Source organism: Lipotes vexillifer, unplaced genomic scaffold (assembly GCF_000442215.2).
Source record: "Lipotes vexillifer unplaced genomic scaffold, Lipotes_vexillifer_v1.1 scaffold527, whole genome shotgun sequence".
NCBI classification, from domain to species: domain Eukaryota; kingdom Metazoa; phylum Chordata; class Mammalia; order Artiodactyla; family Lipotidae; genus Lipotes; species Lipotes vexillifer.
The window spans coordinates 1,538,713-1,558,789 of NW_006793902.1; positions in this window are offsets into that span (position 1 = coordinate 1,538,713).

The window sequence follows — 20,077 nt, forward strand, 5'->3', positions numbered from 1 at the left end:
AGTCCATTCTCTAGTAGGTCTGTGTCTTTATTCATGTCTTACCCCTAGGTTCTTCATGATCTTTTTTTTTTTTCTTAGATTCCATATATATATATGTTAGCATATGGTATTTGTTTTTCTCTTTCTGACTTACTTCACTATATATGACAGACTCTAGGTCCATCCACCTCACTACAAATATCTCAATTCCATTTCTTTTTATGGCTGAGTAATATTCCATTGTATATATGTGCCACATCTTTATCCATTCATCCGATGATGGACACTTAGGTTGCTTCCATGTCCTGGCTATTGTAAATAGAGCTGCAATGAACATTTTGGTACATGACTCTTTTTGAATTATGGTTTTCTCAGGGTATATGCCCAGTAGTGGGATTGCTGGGTCGTAGGGTAAGCTGTGACGAAGTGAGAGAGTGGCATGGACATATATACACTACCAAATGTAAAATAGATAGCTACTGGGAAGCAGCCGCATAGCACAGGGAGATCAGCTTGGTGGTTTGTGACCACCTAGAGGGGTGGGATAGGGAGGGTGGGAGGGAGGGAGACACAAGAGGGAAGAGATATGGGAACATATGTATATGTATAACTGATTCCCTTTTTATAAAGCAGAAACTAACACATCATTGTAAAGCAATTATACTCTAATAAAGATGTTAAAAAAAAAAAGAGCAACCATTTATTAACATAATTGGGATTTAGGCCCCTTCTCTTACCTGTCTGTGTAGTTAGTACATATGGTTCCTCTATTAGCTTTCTTTTACTGCTCTACCACAAACTTAGTAGCTTAATACAATGCAAATATATTATCTTACAGTTCTAGAGATCAGAAGTCTGAAATGGGTCAGGCTAAAATGAAGGGATCAGCAGGGCTGCACTCCTTTCTGGTAGCTCTAGGGGAGAATCTATGTTCTTGCCTTTACCAGCTTCTATGCTGCCCATATTCCCTGGATCCTTTCATCTTCAAAGCCAGCAATGGTAGATTGAATTTTTCTCATATCACATCACTCCAACACTCTGTTTCTACCATCCATTTCCTACTGTCATTCAGACTCTGCTTCTCTTACTTATAAAGTACTTTTGTGATTATGTTTTTGGCCCTATCTGGATAACCCAAGATATTTTCCTTATTTTCAGGTCAGCTGATTAACAACTTTAACTCCATCTGTAACCTTAATTCACCCCTGCCATGTAACCTAACATATTCACAAATTCTGGGAATTAGTGTGTGGATATCTTTGGGGGTCTGTTCTACCTACCTCAGTTCTTTTTTATCATTTGAAAGTTATTTCCTTCCCTTCCCACCCATTTTTATACATATTAATCTTAACATTTTCCTACAGCATAGAAGAGGCTAAATACATTTTGGTGAAAAAGTGGAAGCATGAAGAAATACGCTGCTTAAAAATATATGTCTAGAAACAGAAATATACACTCTACATGTAAACATTGCTTCATTCATGCAACAAACATTTTGAATTACCATCTACCAAGAGCTGTTCTAGGTACTCTCAACAAAAGCAACAGAAATCCTTGAATTTATATTCTAGTGGTTGGTGAATGTCAGCAAGTAATTAACAGAATAAATAGTACATTTATGACATGTAAGAAGGTCATGGATACTGTAAAACTAGAGTATGGGAAAAATGAACACATATGTCCACACAAAAACTTGTACATGAATGTTTATGGCAGCATTGTTCATAATAGCCAATACATTGGAAACGACCCAAATGTCCATCAACTACTGAATGGATAAGCAAAAGGAAATATATACATACAATGGAATGCTATTCAGCAATAGAAAGGAAATAATTACTGATACATGCTACAACATGGATGAAACACAAGAGCATCATGCTAGATAAAAGAAGCCAGACACAAAATAACATGTATTTTATGATACCACTTATAGGAAATGTCCAAAAAGACAAATCTCTACAGACAGAAATAGGTAAGTATAAAAGTTGCCTAGGGGAATAGGAAATTATTGTAAATGGATAGGCAGTTATAGAGATTTAAAAAAATTAGATTGTGGTTATGGTTGCTAAAATCTGTAGATATGTTAAAAATCATTGAATTGTAAATTTAAAGCAGATGAATTTTATGGTTTTTAATTATGTTACAATAAACCTGTTAATTAAAAAGGAAAGAAAAAGAGCTATAGTAAGTTAAGAGTGATCTGGAGGGTTGGCTCTGTGCAGGTGGAATTTTCAGTAAGGTACTCAGTTTGGGTCTCATTAAGAAGGAGATATTTTATCAAAGACTTTATGGAAGTGATCAAAGTTCAGATACATAGGGGATATGGATTCCAAGCTGAAACAAAATCCTGTGAAATGTCTCTGAGGCAAGGTGAGTATGTGGTATGTTGCACATATAGCAAGGAAGCAAGTGTGACAGAAGCAGAATGAAGTGAGAAGATGAAAAATAAGGGAGGTAAAGGGTGGTGCACAGAATGAGTGGGCCTCTGTAGACCATTATAAGGAATTTGACTTCATCTTCAGTGAAATGACAATATGGAAGATTTTGAGCATAAGCATGAGATGTTTTCACTTATATTTTAAGGTGATCTTCATGGCTGCTCTGTAGATAATTATGCAGGAAGGCAAAGGTGAACACAGGAGAAGCAGAGAGATCAGGGAAGAGGCTAATGGCTGGAACCAGGAAGTTTAGGAGAGCACATGATTAGACTTGGTCTGAATATTTGTCTGTGTGTGTGTGTGTGTGTGTGTGTGTGTGTGTGTGTGTGTGTATTTATGCTAAAGAAGAATTTTCCTTGGTTTTATAAAAATAATATGACACCAAAGTCTCTTCATCTAAGAAGCTGGCTATGATTTTGCCAGTCTGCGCTAGACCTTCAGACACCCTAGCTGTCTGTCATTGGGCAGTTTCCTTGCCTTGACTTGTGACTTGTTCTTGCTTCTATTAAGCAGTGATGGTGCACACTTACGGAGTCATAGTAGTGATGAAGAAATAAAATAGACGTGAAAACACAAAATTTTATCAACCTTGATAAAATGTAATTTATTTTATCTAGTAAACCAAACAAATAATGAATTAAGTTCTCAAGACTGTCTGAAGAAAGAAAAAACAAATAAAACAAGAATTTTAGGTGTTAAATAGTGATTATCTGAACTCTAGTATGAGAAAAATAAAAGTTTGGTTTTCACTTAAAAGAACTGTTCAGATTTATACCTTAAAATTATTTAAAATTTAAAAAATGGCATTTATTTTATCATTTTCTATTGAAAAAATCCAGAGAAAGATGGGAAGTTTCATGTTTCAGAGAAATTATAATTGCTTGTTAGAATTCTTTGAAAACTAAAATGATTTTTAAACATTAAATGTAAATATTATTTTTAATGAGCATGAACACATTCTAGAGCATGTATGAAAAAATTCTCTTTTGAATCATTCTTCTAATATACTGAAAAAAGGACTTTTTTCCTTATATGTGATATTTACTATTCATACACACATGAACACCTCAAAATTAAATTACTCAATCCTTTAAATTACTATGTACAAGATACTAACACACACATCATATTCCATTTTATATCTAACAAATAGAGAAACAAAAAAAGACAGAGAAAGAGAACCAGGGTGATATCAATTATTAATAATCTAGCATATTAGTATTATCATTTTTCACTTTACTGTAACCATATATTTTGTATGACCTACTAGTAGTAAATGCTCAATAAACATTTGTTCTAATGAAATACTGAAGATAACTAAATTTTTAAATGCAATTAAATCTGCAACCACGTATCTGAAGATTTGGCTTCAGTATAAGAAACAAATCATGATTAAAAACAGCATATCATAGCCTTTCAAAAATTAAAAAATAAAATCTTCTTGGTTAAAAAAATTTTACCTCAGTCACGTTTGTAAATTTATTTTCAGTTTATTTCAAAAGTACAGTATCGTTTTAATGTAAGTATAGCCATTTTTGTGATGACAGTTTTACAGTTAAATTGAATCCAACAGGCTAGCATTATATTTGATAGTTATACAAAGGATGTAAACAAAAAAAATAGCTCAGGTTCATTTTTTAATTACAGTGGAGACTTGTAATGCTGTATTTGATTTAATAACCATAGTTACCTTATGTGGAAGTAACAGCTTTGAGATGAATCTGTTGTAGTGAATACCAGTGTATATTAAATTGCATCAAAAAAAAGGGTTAATAAGTTTATCAATAAATAATTTTCCTGATCTCTATTTCATTTTATAATGTGAATGAATGTGCAGTATTGGCTGTATTAACAGCTAAGTGAACATTGTATTAGAAAATGTTTGAATATAAACTTGTAAAACTAGTTGGAAAGAAAATCCATTGTCCTTTACCAAGTTGAGGAGGAATCTTAGCAATGGTAGTTGTGGTTTCAATTTTCCATTAAGTTGTCACTTTGCAGTTATTCAAAGTTATGAAAAAGTTTGATGGTAATATTCCCCCGAATAAGTCATAAAACCAATGTAATCAGGAGCAAGAATCCAGTTTAACAGTCTAGTGTCACAAAAACAAAACAAAACAAAACACCAGGGATCCGGATTTCCATCACAGAAAGCCAATTCATGTGGAAGTGTTTCATATGTAGCACTAAGGCACTGTGCACCCAGAACAGAGTAAAATATCTTGCCTAACTTCAAATTGTTTTTATTAATCAGTTATCTAGAGAGCTGCAACAAATGTGCCAAAATTTCCATATTTTAACACAATAGACACCTGTTTTTTCACTCACACACTCAAAGGATTTGGTGTGCCCATTCCATTGGACCTCCTGGGCACCTTATTTTAAGTGGTGATTCAGGTATCCTGCATTTTCCTTTCTTCTGATTTCATTATCTCCTTGAGTCTTGGAGTCCTCTGCTGGATTGTCTGCATTCAGACAGCCAATGGGAAAGAGAAGGGTGAAAAAAAGAGGCAGTAAACAAGATGTGAATTAAGGACTATAGAAAATTAAAATGTCCAAGAAAACTACTATTTTAATAAATCATGCACAAGTCCACAGTGCTGTCCATAGAAAAAAGAATATATATAGTAGGGGTGGCATAGCTGGGTTGTAGATACCAAATCCCTTTCCACCCTGTACATTTCTCATCCTTTGGAACTCTTCTGTTAATTACTAATTCTAACACTTCTGAAATTATAACTCCCTCTCTTAATACTTTAAAGAACTGTCCCAATAAGGACAATGCTTTATCATTTAATTCCCTATTATATATCTGAGGATATATATATATATATCCAATTATATATATCCCTATATCATTTAATTCCCTATTATATATCTGAGATGGGGTGCTTCCAGATTTTATCAATGGAAGGGCTGGTGATCAAATAGAGAAATAATCCTAGAGTTGGTGCCTGCAGGGGGTATTTTAATGATCTTTATTTTAAATTCTTTGCCTTTTTACCTAGCTTCTCATTTCTTCTTTCAGTTTCATTAGTTTTATTTTGTATATTCTCAAGCTCTGTTATTAGATGCATGCACATATAGAATTATAATGTTCTTTGATTAATTGACTCTTTATATCATTATAAAATGTCCCTCTTTACCACTTGCAAGTACTCTTATTCTGAAGTCTACTTCAATATTGATATAGACCAGTTTTTTTTTAAAGTAATATTTGCAGGGTATGTCTTCCAACTTTACTCTTATCCTACATGTGTATTTTTATTTAAAGTTTCTTGTAGACAGCATATAGGTAGATTGTGCATTGTTATCAATATGCTTTGGTTGAAGTTTACCACTTTAAATCAAAGTTAATTTGTTTACTTAATTATACTAATGCTCTATTTCTTTCTTCTTTCCTGCATTAATTTTTTAAAGGTCTTTTTTCCATTATTTCATATATTTTTTCTCTTACTTCTGGGACTCCAATTACATATATTTTAGTCCCATTGATATTGGTTCACAGTTTATTGATACTTAGTTTAATTTTTCACACTCTTTGTACTTAATTTTAAATAGTTCTATTGCTATGTATTCAAGTTCACTAATCTTTCTTTGTGTTGTTTCTAATCAGTTGTTAATCTCAGTTGTCATATATATTTTTTTTTTTTTTTTTTCTTGCGTTATGCGGGCCTCTCACTGTTGTGGCCTCTCCCATTTGTGGAGCACAGGCTCCGGACGCGCAGGCCCAGCGGCCATGGCTCACGGGCCCAGCCGCTCCGCGGCATGTGGGATCCTCCCGAAACGGGGCACGAACCCGCGTCCCCTGCAACGGCAGGCAGACTCTCAAGCACTGCGCCACCAGGGAAGCCCAGTTGTCATATATTTTATTTTAAATTTGGTATTTTTCATCTCTCAATATCCTGTTTGGGTCTGCTTTAATAAATTCCATTTAGCTCCTTCTTGTGTTCACATTTTCCTTAAACACTGGGATATATTTGTGTATGTATAATTTTAAAGTCCAATTTTTCTAGTTCTGTGTTGCTAGAGGAAACTTGATTGATCCCATGGTTGTGTTAAGTTCTGGAATTTATTCATCTTATAGCTCTTTTGTGATTGTTATTTCTTGATTTTTTTTTTTTTTTAATCCAGGTTGTGTGCTTTCTGACACACATGTGTGTATTTATTTTCAGTTACAGTCTCCTCTCTGAAATATTTTACCTGGCTTGTTCTCCCTGACCTACCTATGTCTCCTTATCTCAGTGAGACTGCTGGTCTTTGCTTGGCTTTCTCATGTCTTACTGAAGCTGGAAAATGCTTTCAGACAGTAAACTAGAGAAAAGTCTCACCTTGTTTGTTTCTTTTCCTTTAGGGATTATTTTCACACTGTGCCTGTTATCTAATGTCCAAGAACAGTTATTTAATATATTTTGCCAATTTTCTATTTGTTAAAGCAGGAGGGCACTTATCATTATAGATAATCTTTTGTGAATGGAAAATGGAAACCTCCTCATTTTATTTTAAATGCAAGAAATTAGTAGGATGAAATTGATATGCACTTTACCAGTATGTTTCTAATTCATATAGCACATATCCAATGTATTTTATTAAAACCAAATAATATACAATAATATACTTTAAATAGTAAGATAGATGTGTAAGATAGATGTATAATGAAGCAAAACACTCTGAATTGTCAACTATCCTTTGTTCTAACCTTATTTCTACTAGTAAATATTGGCTAGATTTTTGTTTAACTGTCCACCGGGGGGGAAAAATGCACACAACGTAAGATTTTTGAGTTGAGTTTATTCAGTGTATTACTGAGGACTGTAGACCAGGAGACAGCCTCTCAGATAGCTCTGAGGAAACTGCTCTGAAGAGAGAGGGGAGGAACCAGGAAATATATGAACTTTGGTTGGGGAATACATGCAGACAAGATCTAGGTGAATACTGGTTACAATGGCCATAATCAAAAAATCTAGAAACAATAAATGCTGGAGATGGTGTGAAGAAAAGGGAACCCTCCTGCACTGTTGGTGGGAATGTAAATTGATACAGCCACTATGGAGAACAGTATGGAGGTTCCTTAAAAAAATAAAAGTAGAACTACCATATGACCCAGCAACCCCACTACTGGGCATATACCCTGAGAAAACCATAATTCAAAAGGATATATGTACCACAGTGTTCATTGCAGCACTATTTAAAATAGCCAAGACATGGAATCAACCTAAGTGTCCATTGACAGATGAATGGATAAAGTTGTGGCACATATATACAATGGAACATTAGCCATAAAAAGGAACAAAACTGAGTTATTTGTAGTGAGGTGGATGGACATAGAGTCTGTCATACATAGTGAAGAAAGTCAGAAAGAGAAAAACAAATACCGTATGCTAACACATATATATGGAATCTAAAAAAACAGTACTGATGAACCTAGTGGCAGGGCAAGAATAAAGATGCAGATGTAGAGAATGAACTTGAGGACACATTGGGGCAAGGGGACGCTGGGACAAAGTGAGAGAGTAGCATTGACATATATACACTACCAAATGTAAAATAGCTAGTGGGAAGCTGCTACATAGCACAGGGAGATCAACTCGATGCTTTGTGACCACCTAGAGGGGTGGGATAGGGAGGGTGGGAGAGAGGCTCAAGAGGGAGGGGATATGGGGATATATGTATACGTATAGCTGATTCACTTTGTTGTACAGCAGAAACTAACATAATATTTTTAAGCAGTTGTACTCCAATAAGCATGTGGGGAAAAAAAAATAAGATCTAGTGAAAGGTTACTGCTACACAAGAGGATCAGACAGCTCTGTTAATGACTTTAGTGCTTTTCTGTGTCTGGGAAGATGTAAGAATCCAGGGTCATTGAAATTCTTCCTTAGATATGCATGTTAACTATCTAGTAGTCCATATATCCAAAGCACAGAATGCGTCATCCTGAATTCCTCTCAGGGTGAACTTGTAGGGCAGGGACTGCAGTGGCTAGAACTGGAATGGTGGGCAACATTCATCGTTCACAACACCAGGTACTTTGGTTCCTTTCTGAAGTGCCCCTGTCAGAGAGGAGATTAAAAGTTTGACTCTAGAGAACTCAAAAGCAGTCATGAGATTGATACAGTTAGGGGAATATGGGCAGGGATGCCAGGTGTTATTTCTGGACAGGAGCTTTAAGAGTAGCATGTATCTATCTTGTGTTTTTCCTTTTCCATATAGAAGTCGCTCTGTTAGAGTGGGATCCCAGGTAAAAGCAATACAGAATCTCAGCTAACTCAAGATGCACATGTAACTCAAAGAAGAAATAAGCGTTAGTTATTTTAAGCACTCACATTTTGTGACCATTAGTTACTGCAACACAGTCTAGCCTCTTATCTGATACATCATGCAAACTTAATCAACCTAATAAATTCTTTAATCTCAGATTCATCAATTGTAAATTTTAAATGCTAACTACGATATATTATGTAAAGTATTATTGTGATAATTTAGTTCATGTATTGGTCCAAGAACAATTGTTAAGTATGGATACTGCATAAATATGAAGAACTCATCCTTACCCATATTCATATTTAGTCCTCAGTTTTAGCATTTTAATCTATGTCATTAACCTTATGATAATATAAGTTTAAAAAGACCTTGCAGTTTAATGGACTATAATTTCCACTTAGTAAGTGCCTTAAATTTTTAAAGCAATTTTTTCTTTCAAAAATTTCCTGCAAATACCTATCAGTGTTCAACCATAAAATACATTGAATGATTAGGTATTCATTATACACTTTTAATTTTTTATCTTATTTATTGAAAATTTCTTCAAAACTGTAAATTCAGTTTTTAAAAGGAGCATTTTGTTCTTTGATGTTTTATTTTCTGGCTATAAAGATTTGGCAAACTTACATTGTAAAATAAATTCAAATTTAATTATTTCTTTAAAAGATATAAATTTTAATTCATCTTAACCCTCCCGCACATTTTGTAACCCCTACAAACCATTTTGCTTCTCTTTTTAAAAAGACTTTTTCTTATACATTTAATCCTAATCTCTCTTGAAGGATGATCCTTCTAGAAAAATTACTATATTCCAAACAGTCATATTTTCTAGCTATAATAAAAAGATTCCCTAAAGAAATAGAAACCACTAATGACTTTCTGACAAGAAAGATAAGTAAAAGATGTTGGTAAGACATTTATTTCATCATCTCAGTTCCTTATTTTGATCTCCAATATCTTTTATCATCATATCATACATGTGTCAGTTCTTGACTCACTCTTGTAGCTTTAAAGAAAGAGAAGATTTTCCATTCTGTGTTCAAATCCATTTAAGGTTTATTTAGGCATTCTTTTGAATTCCATCTAATCACACTTTTTGAAATAAAAGGAGTTGATGCTAAAATTGAAAAGAAAAACATATTTTAATCTAGCTTCTTTGGGTTAATAACTCACACGGCCTCTTCAATAGGCGTACTGTGAAATCTCTTGGAGATTCTCTAAATAGGATGTACAACATGCAATATTTTTTTAAATAATTTGACCATGGTGTCATATTATTTATAGAAAATCTTGCAGAAAGTCACTCTTTGGATCTTCTTTTACAAACAAAGGACTATATCAATGGCATGGTGTTTCTAAAAGAAAACAGTATTTGTTTACCATTTAACAAAAAAGGTCCTTTCTCACCTTGAGAGAAACATCCTCTTTAACAGAGATTGTTGTTTCAGGAGTAAGTGTGATTGGATGTGACATTTGAAGGACCAGTAAATTTTACATACTATCTGTCTGAACTCTAACAAATGCTCAAAAGCTATATCATTGCAGCTTGTCCTGAATTAAACTAATTATTTCATCTATCCTTGTCAACAATGAAAACGAAGCACCCCGCTAGTTTCAAAAACTGTTTTCCTGCAATAGCAGTGTTTACTTCATTTCACAAAAAACAGTCATGTTTCCTTAAATCTTTGTTTAAAAACCTGCCATCACAAAGAAGTCTATCTTTTCAATGACCAAATGCAGTTTTCTTTCTGTATGCAAATCTGACATCCAGTATTTTCCTTTTTATTATTCACATCAGATAAACAAAAATCCCATCAGTTTATAACTTCTGCCTAAAATATCTCTGGCTTATCCAGCAATTGGGATAAATGCGTTTCATTCTCTGTCTTCTGAGCCTGGTGGGTGGACATTTATATTGTTCTTCCTTTCAGATGCCATTCATTAAAGAGGCATACCCAAGTCAGAACAACAGCAAAACGTTTTTCCAACTCATCTTTTCCTTGCTTTATGTTATAAGCCAATGTAATAATACTGGCTTTGACTTTGGGAATTGAAGGTGTCTGATATAAAATACTTATTTGTTCTCATTTCTGCCTTTGACAAAGCCAACATTTAATGGATTTCTGGAAAGTGAGTGCAACATCAAAACCCATATGCATTTCCCAAATTCATTTTTATTCTGGACTTGTTGGGAGTTTCCTAGATTGCCTGCAGCAATCACAAATGCCTTTTTTGAAGTCACATCACTGTCTTCTCCACCTTTCCTGAAGTTGTATGTTCCGCATTTTTGGTCAAGTCAAAGAACATTAGCAAAGGAAAGCTACACTTCCGCAGGAGGAAGTCTAAGGTCTAGCTCATATTAGATTACATTATTTTGACCTCTTGCCACTACCAACAATCCCTTCTGTACTTTGTCTGACATTAAAAAAAAAAGGAAAATGTAGTGGAGACTGATTCTTAGATTAAACTAGGCATAAGCTAACTAGTGAAAATTTTAGCAAAAGAAGAGTGAGCAGTTATCCTTCTCTCACTCCTTGCTTTAGTGGGTCCATTGTTGTCTATTCCAGAATGGGTCACAAGATATCCAAGATAAGCATTCCATTTAAAAAATTTTTTTTTCTTTATTTTCTTTTATTTATGTCTTCCTATTTTTTCCTTTGCATCAAATAATAGCAACTTTCAGAAAATTTCTTTTTTGTCATATGCCAGGCAATGAACCACTCTGCCCCATCACTGATATTGTGAGCATCCAGTTTTGCTGAATGGGAAATTAGGATTCAGAAAAGTCACAGGACATCTCCAACCTCACCAGATGAATCTGTAACAGATTTTTCACACTAAAGAATGTATTATTTTCACTTAATAACTCTATCATTTATAAAGAGAAGGTAATGTATATAGCACCCATTCTTTATGAGTCATCTGCTAAGAAAAAAAATACGCCTGCAATGGAAGTTCTTCTTATCAGTCTGAAATTACTGAGTCAAATGGCCAATTTGACTGTCCTCCTGGGACTACTACTCATTTGGTTCCTTGTGTGTGAAAACATTAACTGACCCAAACCCACCTGAATTAAGACTAAATGATGCATTGGTGAAAGGGGCACTGTCAGGAAACATTTCAATCTCATGGTTTTGGAAAATATAGAGTGATATCCTAAATCATTATTTGGGGCTGTAGTTTTATTAAATCTTACACAGATAAAGGAAATGAATCAGAAAAAAAGAAACAATATCAGGAAATATTAAAGCCTGGAGCTGGCCATGTGTATCATATCTAACCTTTCTTTTTACACACAAGAAAAGTATTTCTGAGGTCGGGCAACATTTACAAGGTCAAACTGAAACAGAAGGGAAGGAGGCAGGGCACAACCTTTAAAAGAATGACATATCTAAGGACACGACATAAACTGATTAGAACAAAATAGGTCCAAGAAAGCAGACAGTTGACTTCCCCTAGAACTTGAGCCTCAGTATACGCTCATTGTAACACATCAGAAAGCTAAATGACACACCCGCAGGTGCCATGACAGTTCCAAGGATGATCATAGAGGTCAAAAAGTGGGCGGTGGCCCAATTCCTGGAAATCCCCACCACTTCCCCAAAATAGCTAAAATACTCCTCCCACGCATTAGCCTATGAAATTACCCACCCCTATAAAAACTGACAACCCCATACCCTGGTGCCACTCTCGCCTTCTGAGGTGGCCGACACTCTTGTCTCCAGTGTGTGTTTCTCTCTAAATAAATCCACCTCTTACCTTTCACTTTTGTCTCTCAGTGAATTCTTCCTGTGATGAGACATCAAGAACCTGAGCTTCATTAAGTCCTAATACCAGGTGTGTGATCTCAGTTAAAAGAACGTGGGTTCAAGTCCCAATCTGGGTTTTGGCTGGGTTCGAGTTCCGGAGTAAGCTGAGTTCGTGCAATCTGAGTTTCACGGTTTCAAAACCAGAAGTCCTAATAGAAACATGGGTGGCTTGATTCCTATCTCACTCCTTTTACACTTATACCCTGCCAAACATGAGGTTAAGAAACAAAAGTATTTTGGCCTGAGTTACAGGTGTATCATTGTATTAAAACTCCCCAGGATAAAGAGAATTGAGAAACTGTAGACTATCCAGATGTTGGTAGATATTTAAATGCCATTTAATAGGATATTATTATTCCTCTCATAGGACATGCACACTTTATCTTTTAGGACTTTTTTTTCCTCAAGGAATAGCTAGTATATTTTAGTATCAGTAAACAGTGTGAAGAGGAGCTTGCTTGCAATCTTTAATAATAAAATACCCATGGGCTTCCCTGGTGGCGCAGTGCTTGAGAGTCCGCCTGCCGATGCAGGAGACGCGGGTTCGTGCCCCGTTTCGGGAAGATCCCACATGCCGCGGAGCGGCTGGGCCCGTGGGCCATGGCCGCTGAGCCTGCGCGTCCGGAGCCTGTGCTCCGCAAATGGGAGAGGCCACAACAGTGAGAGGCCCGCATAACGCAAGAAAAAAAAAAAAATAAAAAAAAAAATAATAATAAAATACCCATAACACCATTAACTAAAAAAAACTGAGTTGTAGTAAGGTTCCAGAATTATTTTTCAGTTGAAGGAAGAATTATTCCATATCAAGAATCAATTTATTTAATACAGATAAGTAAAACATAAATATTAGAGAAGAAAATAACACCCCCTTAATGATCTTATCATTACAGTGACCTACAGATTTCAACTTTGAACATCTCATTTATTTAAAATATAGTTTGAAAACTATAATAAATCAGATGTGTCTCAGAAGTAAACCACTTCTTTGCTTTAAAATGGAGTTTGGAAAATTTTGACTTACCACTGAATGGTATCTAACAGTTATGTAGTGTGTTTGTTTTATTGTTTCGGGCATTTTTGTGTGTGTATGATGAGTTGGCCAAACAATAATTTTGAGTATCTACTATGTATCTAGCATTGTTTTAAATGTCACCAATCAAGTTATAAATTAGGTGCACAATGTCCCTGTCCTCAAAGGGGTTACTTATTTGTGTACCTGCAAGTGTGTGTGTGTGTATTTGTGTAGAGGGAGGGTAAAATAAAGTGGGAAAAATATAATAAAACCTAAAAAAGAAGATATATACCTCTGCATAGGAAAAGTGCTATGTGGATGACAAGATATGCCATATCAGTCATGGATCATTTAAGAAAACAGAATCTGCTCTATGTGTTCCAAACAGGAAAGGGTTTATTAGAGGGATTTATCTGATTTCAAGGCTGTAGAAATTATTACCTGTGATTTACTGGTGCATTTTAAAGAACCACAGGTGATGATCATAATAGATTCTATCACCAACTCACGTAATTTGTAAAAATTTAGTCCTGAAAAATGTCATGTATGTTGAAACCCATCCATCTGCCTGCTGTAACCAGATACTATTTACGGGTTTCACTTCTTTTCCTCCTTCCAAGATTTTATGATTATATTGAAAGTATTGGGTTGCTGAGGAAAGACACTGGCTGGATTCCACTAATTGAGTCATATATGTCTCCCTGACAAATGAGAGCCTCTTCTGCAGTGGGTCCACTTACACTCTGTGTCAATTCCCAGAGCTACCCTAGATACACCTACTTTTCACTGATTCTTCAGTCTTATTTTCTTTCCCAGCTATGTATAAAGATAAATGGATAAAAGATAAATGGCACACTTATCATTGAAGATCCATACCTCTTGCCATCTTTTCTTCCAGGTAAAGATGATAACCAAATATAATGCTCAAATTTCTACCCACAGGGGATTTTATTTAACACTAAACAGCAAGGCCACCTATAAATAGAAATATAATATGGCAGCCGTCCAATTTAAGCAGCATCTATATTCATATCAATCTATAATCAGGTCTGAATGAGATGTGGATGGACCTAGAGTCTGTCATACAGAGTGAAGTAAGCCAAAAAGAGAAAAACAAATATCATATATTAATGCCTATATGTGGAATCTAGAAAACTGGTACAGATGAACATATTTGCAGGGCAGGAATAGAGATGTAGACATAGAGAACGGACATGCGGACACAGGGGTGAAGGGGAGGGTGGGACGAATTGGGAGATTAGGATTGACATATATACACTACCACGCGTAAAATAGAGAGCTAGTGGGAACATGCTATAAAGCATAGAAAGCTCAGCTTGGTGCTCTGTGATGACCTAGATGGGTGGGATGGGGGTGGGGAGGTAGGTCCAAGAGGGAGGGGATATAGGTATACAGATAGCTGACTCACTTCATTGTACAGCAGAAACTAACACAACATTGTAAAGCAATTATACTCCAATTAAAAAAAAAAAAAGGAGGGGAGTAGATCAGCCCCACCAAGTCTCTTAAGGGTCCGGGATCAGGGACCCTCTGCTATCTTAAACACATGGTTTCCAAACTCATCTTGTTTATATACATTCAGCTCTTAGGGAAGCAGATATTGAAAAGAATATTGTGTCAAAAGTTTTACATGAGTCAGGCCTGGTACCTAACACTTAATATCTACCTTCTAGTAAACAGACATGTGGCCACATCTAATTGCAAGCAAAGCTGGGAACGGTAGAGAGACTCTGTACTCAGAAGGAAAAGGAAAGTATTTTGGTGAATACTTAATCTCTGCAATATTCACTGTCTTGGTGTCTTAGTCCATTCAGATCATTGTAACAAAAATACCATAGACTGGGGACTTAAACAACAGACATTTATTTCTCACAGTTCTGGAGGTTGGGATGTCCAAGATCAAGGTGCTAGTAGACTCGGTATACAATGGTGGCCCGTTTCCTCATAGAAGGTGCCTTCTCTCTGTGTTTTCATATGGTGGGAGGATGAGGGAGCTCTCTTTGTCCTCTTTCATAAGGGAACTAAGACCATTCATAAGGGCTCTGTCCTCATGGCCTAATAACCTCCCAATGGGTCACCTCAAATACCATCACACTGGGGATTAGGATTTCAACATATGAATTTGGGAGGACACCTTCAGACCATAATGCCATTATAAAAGAGGCAGAGAGGCAGAAAGAGAGATACAGGGAGAAAGGTGGGGGAGGGCAGAGAGGTTGAGAGAGGAAAAGAGATTTATTTTGAGAAATTAGTTGAAGTGATTGCAGAGAAGCTGCAAAATTGAAAATCTGCAGGGTGAATCAGTGGGCTAGAGACCTAGGGAAAAGCTGATGTTGCAGTTTGAGTCCAAAGGCTGACTTCATGCTGAATTTCCTCTTCTTCAAACTTTTTTCTTTTAAGGCCTTCTACTGATTAGACAAGGCCCACCTACATTATGGAGACTAACCTACTTTACTCAAAGTCTACCCATTTAATCTCATCCAAAATATATCCTCACAGCAACATCTAGACTACTGTTTGATCAAATATCTGGGTACCAAGACGTAGCCAATTCGACACATAAAAATTACCTCACAGCCCCACTAAATCAGGAGCAAAGCAAGGATTCCACTATGTCCATTATAAATTAATACCATATTGCATATTATCCTATGTGATCATGTAAGAGAAAAAAACAGAGATGTAATAACTGATAAATGAATAAAACTATCTCTATTTGCCTATCATAAGTATGTATATTTGGAAAACCCAAAGAATAAATGATAAAAGTAACACAAATAATACAGACCTTCAGTAAGGCAGAAGAACATGAAATTAATAAACAAAAATAAATATTTTTTTGTTTCTACAAACAATAACCAGTTATATATAATGAATTGGAAAAATATTTTCAATAGTAAATTTATAAAAATTTTAGTAATAGACTCAATACAAGATGTACAAAACCCAGAGGATAAATCTTTAAAATGCAGTGTAACTTAGCTTAGCTTTACTAAAAAGGATCCAGGATAGTAAGCAGTGAGAAATAGCCATGTAACATTATTTAACCCTAAAATTAAGAAAAACATCATCCAGGTCAAAAAAGAAAAATCTTTTTGACAAAATAAGTAAATTACCTACAGAGTATATGACCATATTATTTATTATCTAATTGGGAAACTTTGGTAATAAAATTTCATGTTATTAATAATCATAGTGAATACCAGGCAAAAAACAGAATGTGTGGCATCATGATTTTTAAGGGTAAGAAAATCAGGCTAGCATCACACTCCCCCCCACAATACTGAAACACCAGAAAGATGAACAAAAAAGACCATGTGAGCCAGGGATTTTATATCAAACAAAATTAGCCTTCAAGTAAAAAGACTACTGACAAACCATTTTAAAATAGAAGAGCTTGGGGCTTCCCTGGTGGCGCAGTGGTTGAGAATCTGCCTGCCAGTGCAGGGGACGCGGGTTTGAGCCCTGGTCTGGGAGGATCCCACATGCCGCGGAGCAACTGGGCTCGTGAGCCACAACTACTGAGCCTGCACGTCTGGAGCCTGTGCCCCACAACAAGAGAGGCCGCGATAGTGAAAGACCCGCGCACCGCGATGAAGAGTGGCCCCCTGCTTGCCACAACTAGAGAAAAGCCCTCGCACGAAACGAAGACCCAACACAGCCAAATAAATAAATAAATAATAAATAAATAAATAAAGTAGCGGTTGGCAAATTTCCTGCAAAGAGACAGATTGCAAATATTAAATATATATATAGCAGAGCTTGGGGAATATCATTCTCAGGAGTCATTGTTAATGAAACTACTAGAGGACAAATTTGAACTAAATAAAATATGACAAGGGAAACTTTTTAAAAAGTACTAATAATAAACAACGGATATATTTAAATGTAAATGTAAGGCAAAAACAAACCAACAAAAATGAGTATAAGGTTGACAGCCTAGAATACAAATGTTATATGGTCTAAAATGGAGAAATAACTTACAAAGTATGAGAAGAGAAGAGAGAGAGATGGTGGAAAGTAAAATAGCTCACAAATTGCCTCTTCTATAATAACTAAAATAAAGACTAGTCTAAGCTGAAAGAAAGAAAAAAACTGTAGGAAAAGTTTTGAATATTGAATTAGTACAAAGGTAAAAACTAAGATAAACAATAATTTTTTTAATTAAATGGGGGATAAAGTGGGAAAGGAGGGAAAAAGCATAAAAGTAATTATATTTGGATACGCAGTAGGGAAAATGTAAATTGTGTAAAGAAAGAGGAAGAGGAGAACATTTTATGATATTAAGCACAAAATTAAATAACTCTGGTAAAGTAGAGAGGATTAAGGAAAATATAGCACTGTATGTTACTTTAGGAACTGTCAGTTTTAAGAGATAGATGATGATACTAAGCAGGAATCATAGAGGGCAGATACGGTAGAGTGCCCTCAGGAGCTTGAAGATGCTCGGGGTGTTGACTGGGAAACAACAGCACTTGGCTGGCACAAAGTCATTTCTGAGGACAAGTGAGACTTCCACTAGTGCCCTCAGACGTTTCTGGGAGAAAGGGCTGTAGTTTGGAGTCATGCAGATGAGGGTTTACAAGTCATCCAAAATCAAATTATGATCCCAAGTGTGATCTCATCTGTATCCATGAGCTGATAGATTTGTAGATCAAGAAAAATTTCAGATAAATATTTAATACTAGGTATATATTACACATACATATACATAAAAATATATGAATATATATATATACTTATATACTTACTATACATATATACATATGGGAAAAAGTCAAGGTCTGTTTCATGTTAATGTGAGGAACAGCTTAAGTCTATATCAAGAAAGTTCTATTGTTATATCTTATATTTTTTATGTGTCATATAATAAAGTTGCTATTAGGTTGTAATTTAAAGGCTAATAATCTGTGGTGGAATCTTAAATTTATGCTACCTGCGTGACTGCAGTAAGTGTGCACTTTAGGGTCTCACTTTCTTTTCTGTATATAGGTACTAATAATAATGACAATTACTTCACTGTGATAATTAACTAAAATCATATATAGAAAGCTGTGGGACAAAAAAGTTTGACACATAGCTGGTGTTCACTATCTGGCTATAAATTTAATCTTAATGGTACTGAAGATAAAGTGTTACTTTAGTATTCAGTTTCTTTCACCTAGAACAACACTCATTACTCTGTACTCTACAATTTAAGGCATCCTGCAACCTACTGGCAACCTATTAAGCAGGACATATAATTCATGAGATAAAATATTGTCCTCTGTAGATTCAACTTTATATGATAGTAAAAAATGTCACATTGTATCCTCTTTTTTTTGCACACCCCCTATCAAAAATTTTGCTTTGTTTTACTGTGTTTAACCAGATCTGGAAATATTAACTATTTTAGCAACTTGGCCTTGCTTTATCATACTGTCACTTTTTTTGTTTTAATCCTCTGACCTAGTGGCAGCTCTTGGGTTGGAATTTCTGAACAGCTCCCCCCTGTGAAATATCTTCTTAGAAACCCTAGTTGAAATGCTGTCAGCTGGATTGATTATGAAAATTTTACAATTTTGACAAGATAAAAAAAACATATCCAAAGCAAAGTTGTGAATAAAATGTCTTGTATGGCCAATCAGTTCTTACTACCTTAGAAAACCTACTAGTCAAATGGCAATCCATAGAACAGGACAGGCAAGTGCAGCCTCATCGTATTAATAATAAAGTAAGTGAAGTTTAATATGAAGCCAACTTTTATTAACAATTATAATTTACCTGTAATATTTGGAAAGAGTAATGCAATTATAATGTCTAATGTAATGAGGATATGGTGAGACTGTCCTTAAGTTGCTGTTAGAGAATGTAAATTCATGAACCCTTTATAGAAACAATTTAGCAAAAAGTATCAATGTATATCAACAAGCTTTTACATAGTTATATCTTTAATCCAGCAGTTCCCCTTCTAGGACTACGGTATATTCTATGGGGAAAAAAAAAGAGGTTGCATGTACATAAATGGTAAACACCTTCTTATAAGATTTATTTATATTTGTCAAATGCAAGCAATTAATATGCAAAAATTGGGAAAAATTATATTTATGTGCCTGAACTTCTAGCTTCCAACAAACACCCTCTTGCCTGCAACAAGCATAAACTTTGGAAAAGAATCAATCAAATAAACAGCTGTTTGAAGGCACTGGAAAGCAAACAAAGGCTGGCAGAAAATAGAAGTGGAACAGCTCTTGAAATGAAGGAAGGACAGGGGGCAGGATCTACGTTTATCTCACTTTCCCCGTGAAGGAACTCCACAGTTCACAAGCCTAATGAGGAATACAGCTCAAGTAGAAAGTGGCAGACTTAATGAGCTGAGGACCCAGAGGTCAGAGTTTCCACATGGAGTAAAATGTCAGGAGAGTAATGGAAACTCTGAAAAATATATAACATGGAAATTCTAAACCCAAAAAATGCAATACTCAGAATCAACATTTCAGTGAATGGGCTTAACCTGAGATTGATTGGACAATGCAGAATAAAAGCACTGTAAACTCAAGGACAGGGAAAGA